The following is a 6,000-nucleotide window of genomic DNA, read 5'->3' on the forward strand; positions in this document are numbered from 1 at the left end:
GAATATGACATTCCTCGGATGCCATGTATATTACCTCAGTATCAGTCAACCACCCAAATGCCCATTCAATTTGGTCGGCTTTTGTTGACCTCAATCGTGTAAGCCATGCTTCGACACCTTCGGGGAATACGACGCCTGTCATTCGTTTCTCAAAACTGTTGATACAGTTTTTCTCGGTTAACCCGTGGTTCATGTATCCTGCTTGGTGACAGAGGTGTTCTTGCATCCACATCTGGAGTAACAGATTGCATCCCTGGAAGAACTTGCCTCCTTCTCGACATATAGTTAAATCTCGGTAGATTTCGGACAAAATAAAAGGAACCACAGTACTGTCAGTTCTTTTGATTGCAACATCGGCCATCCCTACAAGGCCTATCTCAACTTTCTTATCTTTGCGGGGACAGACCATGATTCCCAGGAATGCTGTTATGAATGCCAAAGTACGTCTCGCTTCCCACTTGTTTCTGTTCCTAGCATGAATTAGTCCGAGGTTTGGTTCTTCAAAACCCTGAGGAGTACTATACCGTTGATATAAGAATTGGAGAGCACAACATCCTCTCGACAAATCATCATTTTGCACCTTCCGACTAATGCTTAGCAAATCCAAAAACGCGTGTGAAGTTACTGGTCTTGGTGAAAGTAAATACTGTCCTCTTAATTTTCCATTCAATCCCGCATATCCGACGACTTCCTCTAGTGTAGGTGAAAGTTCAAAGTAAACAAAACGGAATACATTGCGGGTTGGGTCCCAAAACGGTATTAGAGCTTCGAGGATATCTGTCCTTGGCTTGATATTCAGCAGATTGACAAAACCTCCCAACACTCTTCCCACTATCTCTTTACTATCGGCTTCCAGATCATTCCACCACATGTGGATTTGTGCTCATCCTGCACATTTATTAAGGTAATTAAAGAAAGAAAACTTTTATTAGACTCAAAACAGAACTATCTATATTCGATTTTTTTTTCTGAATTTTGAAAATGAAGGACTCGGTTTGCAGATACGGCCTTTCAGCACTTCAGGGACAAAGACTTTAAGGCTGTGTGGGTATACCGGTCAAAAATTACAAAAATGGTCGCTTGTGCCAATTCAGCCTTCCGGCGTCCCTTTCGGGAGTACTTGGTTATTTATGGCAAAACAGCCTGACTTGATTTATTTTCTGATGAGATTAGCATTTGACATATTTTGGTTATTTTAGCAAAAGGGGAAGTTGGACCCGATTAGGGCTGCCTACGTATCTCGCATCCGGTGAGAATCAAACCGGCGTAGTTCGCCCAATTAAACAAACTATTTTGAAATACTTCAAGCAAAGTAAAATGAAAATAAACAAACTATTTTTTTTAAAAACAACCTATTTTCGCTTCTGTTGGCAAATAAACTAAAACAAAAATCAAGACTCTTTTCCCATAACAGAACAAATTATTTTTTCATTTTCCATTTCTGCAGACCAGACAAACTAAAAATGATAGACTCTTTTTTTGAATAAAACAACTATATTAGAAATAAATTATTTTTCTCAAAATTTCGTCAGAGTTTCGACACTATTTGGACATTTGTTATTTTTTCAAAACAGAAGATTAACCCTATACACTGCTATTTTCTTTTTTTTTCAATATTCAAAACCGGTCATCATGCAAGTCCAAAGCAAATAAATGCACATCTTTGAGTAAGATGCCTCAAGATGGTCTTTTCTGTTTCAGGTTGCTATTCCTAGACGGACCCAACCCCTGTGTTGAGTCCCCTAAGTCAAAAATGCACATGATGCAGATAAGTGTTCCTACTAGGGATCTGGCATGAAGTTGAGTTATTCTAGGTTCAGAACCTGGGTGTTTGTTCTAGACCTGGCTTACCCGAGCGGACAGCTCGAACCGAGGGGGGCAGCGTACCGGGAATACAGAAGCTTCACCGGCTTAGCAACTTGTCCGAACCTCATTCTAAATTGAGATTTGACACTATACAGAAAAGAAGTCGTACGAAGTACACCCTTCTTCATGATTCAGAAGACTCAGAGAGGAGATGGGTTTCGACACAGTTTAAATACATTTCACGTAATATCAAAGCGGTAAAAGGCAACCAATTAGCACATTGAGCCAACACATGTAACAAAAACAGATAAAACCAAATATAACAATTTATATAAGCTCGAATTTCTAACCCTGAACCAGTGGTTCTGGGTCAAAAAGTCCCCAGCAGAGTCGCCAGAGCTGTCACACTTCCTTTTTCCGCCCCTGCGAGCGGTAAAGGAGTTTTTCCAATTAAAGGACAATCGAAACGGGATTTTTTTACTTATTTCAGAGTCGCCACTTGGGAGATTTAGGGTGTCCCAAGTCACCAATTTAATCCCGAATGGAGGAAAACAATGACTCTGTATTACAGTCCACGAACCAGAAATCCGGATAAGGAATTCTGTTAACCCGGGAGAAGGTGTTAGTCATTCCCGAGCTCCGTGGTTCTAGCACGGTCGCTCAACTGTCATATTCGGCTTGTTTATCTGATTTTATACAATTATGCGCTCATGTGCAAGTTTTAACTCTTTACCGCTTTTATTATTATATTTTTAAAAGAATGTGAACATCGTTTAAAAATATGTCTTTGGATTGCGTCATGATAACAACTAGGTCGGGAATCCAAATTAGAGTAAGAATTTGAGAAGTAAATGCGGAAGCAATAACAACAAGGAATTGAACAACTAGAATTAAAGAGATGAAAATAAAGGATATGGGAAGAATTCAAGGAAAGAATTCCAAGAACTTCCAAGAACGTAAGTTGACAAGATCAAAGTAACAATGTCTTGATTTATGGAAGAAATCAAACGCCTTTACTTAAAAAGCAAATCAAAACAATAGATTCGGATCTTGACCACTTTACGAGTAACTTGAGACAACAATTAATAACTAGTATTAATCACCTTCTAAGAATACCACAAAGGAATCAAAGATATCATAAAAGAGAAGTAATCTTACTACCTTGAACTAAGAACTAGTAAAGGTTGAAAGATAAATCTCAAAGCACAAGTAACAAAGGTTCAAAAGAACTCTCAAAGTATGATATACTTAATCAATAAATGTTGTGTCTTATGAATGAGAAGAACTCCTTATTTATAGGAGTTAAAAGCACTTAAAATAATGTAGGGGGTTGCTAAAAAGTCATCTAAATTAGGTAGGGGGCTGCTAGGGGTCACAATAGCCATCAAACTTAGGTAGGTGGCTCCTAAGGGGTAACAAAAGCCATCAAAATTAAGTGGGGGGCGGCCAAATCCTTTTGGGGCAGATTTGGGCCTTAAAACTATTAGTTTGGGCCATTGGTTTGGACTCCAATTGGGCTCCTTTTGAAACACCCCCTTTTGGACCTCTTTTAAGGTCATTTTGAGCCCTATTGGTGGACTTCAAGGGCTGATTTGGTAACCCAATCTTCCTCCTCTTGGACTTCAATTTGGACTACCAAATAATTGTAAAACTTGGACAATTCATCTCCTTTGGGCTTGAGCTCTTCCTCTACAATTAAAAGCTTCTTTATTTGCCATTGAAGTCTAGCAACCTTAGCTTGCAACTCTTTAGCTTGAGATCTTGTAAATGGCCTTGGAGCTTCCAAAACTCTATCATCTCTATCATTGTCCTTAACTATATCCTTGTTCTTGATGCTATCATTCCCCCCTTCTTGAAAAGAATTCGTCCTCGAATTCGATCCTACATCAAACAAAGATAAGTCAGCAACATTAAATGTGGCACTTACTTGGAACTCACCAGGAAGGTCCAACTTGTAAGCATTGTCTCCAATCCTTTCAAGGACTTGAAATGGGCCATCTCCTCTAGGATGCAACTTTGACTTCCTTTTGGAAGGAAATCTCTCCTTTCTAAAGTGAACCCAAACTAAATCTCCAGGTTTAAAAATAACTTGCTTTCGTCCCTTATTCTTTCTCAAGGCAGTTTGCTCATTTTTCTTCTCAATTGCAAGCCTTGTTTGTTCATGAATTTTTTTCATCATCTCAGCCTTTGTCCTACCATCAAGATTAGCAATATCATTAGTTTGTAATGGTAATAAATCAAGGGGAGTGAAGGGATTAAAACCATAAACAACCTCAAAAGGAGACATACCTGTAGAAGAATGGATTGTTCTATTGTAAGCAAATTCAATCATAGGTAAGTGATCTTCCCATGAAGTTAATTTACCTTTCAAAACAGCCCTCAACATGTTTCCTAAGGTTCTATTAACTACTTCAGTTTGTCCATCAGTTTGTGGGTGACAAGAAGTAGAAAACAACAATTTAGTACCTAACTTCCCCCAAAACACACGCCAAAAGTGGCTCAAAAACTTAGCATCCCTATCACTAACAATAGTTCTAGGTATACCATGAAATTTGACAACCTCTTTTACAAAAAGATCAGCAACATGTGAGGCATCATTAGTCTTTAAACAAGGAATAAAATGAGCCATTTTGGAGAACCTATCTACCACAACAAATATACTATCCTTACCATATCTTGTTCTAGGCAAACCTAACACAAAATCCATGGAAATATCAATCCAAGGCGAAGTAGGAACAGGTAATGGCGTGTAAAGACCATGTGGTAACACTTTAGATTTAGCTTGTTTACATTCCAAACACTGTGCGCACATTCTTTCAACATCTTTTCTCATTCCAGGCCAAAAGAAATTTTCAGCCAGTATGTCTAGTGTCTTTGGGACTCCAAAGTGTCCCATAAGCCCTCCACAATGTGCTTCCTTTACAAATACTTCACGTAAAGAGCAATTAGGAATATACAACTTATTTTCCTTAAAGAGAAAGCCATCTTGGAGGTTAAACCTCTCAAAAGGACTCAACTTACAATCTGCAAAATTTTTGCCAAAATCAACATCATTAGCATAAAGTCCCTTGATTTGATCAAAACCCATTAATTTAGAAGTCAGGGTAGAAACTAAGACATACCTCCTTGAAAGTGCATCAGCAACAACATTTTCTTTCCCTTGTTTGTAAGAAATTACATAAGGAAACGTTTCAATGAATTCAACCCACTTAGCATGCCTTCTACTAAGCTTACCTTGACTCTTCAAGTATTTCAAGGATTCATGATCAGTTTTAATGACAAACTCTCTTGGCCACAAGTAATGTTGCCATGTGGCTAAAGCCCTTACCAAAGCATATAGCTCTTTGTCATAAGTGGAATAGTTCAATGTGGCTCCACTTAACTTTTCACTAAAGTAGGCAATAGGTTTAGAATCTTGCATCAAAACAGCACCTATTCCTTTGCCCGAAGCATCACATTCAATTTCAAAAGATTTAGAAAAATCAGGCAATTGTAACAATGGAGCAGAACATAACTTTTCTTTCAACAAGTTAAAAGCATCATCTTGTTCTTTTCCCCATTTAAAAATCTTATCCTTTTTAATAACTTCAGTTAAAGGAGAAGCAATGGTACTAAAGTCTCTCACAAACCTCCTATAAAAACTAGCAAGTCCATGAAAACTCCTAACTTCAGTTACACTCTTAGGTTTAGGCCATTCTTTTATTGCTTTGATTTTCTCTTCATCAACCTCAACTCCTTTAGAACTAACTACAAAACCCAAGAAAATCACACGATCCACATAAAAAGTACACTTTTTAAGATTAGCAAATAAAAATTGCTTTCTAAGAACTTCAAAAACTTGTTTTAGGTGTTCTACATGCTCTTCTAAAGTGTTAGAAAAGACCAAGATATCATCGAAGTACACCACAACAAATTTTCCATGAAAATCCTTAAAAACATGATTCATTAATCTCATGAAAGTGCTAGGTGCATTAGTCAAGCCGAAAGGCATAACTAACCACTCATAAAGCCCATATTTGGTCTTAAAAGCAGTTTTCCATTCATCTCCAGGATTCATTCGAATCTGATGGTAACCACTTTTTAGATCAATTTTAGAAAAGATTTTGGATCCATGTAATTGATCCAACATGTCATCAAGACGAGGAATAGGGTGGCGATACTTTACCGTAATCTTGTTGATTGCTCTACAATCCA

This window comes from Nicotiana sylvestris, chromosome 4 (assembly GCF_000393655.2).
Source record: "Nicotiana sylvestris chromosome 4, ASM39365v2, whole genome shotgun sequence".
Lineage (NCBI taxonomy): Eukaryota > Viridiplantae > Streptophyta > Magnoliopsida > Solanales > Solanaceae > Nicotiana > Nicotiana sylvestris.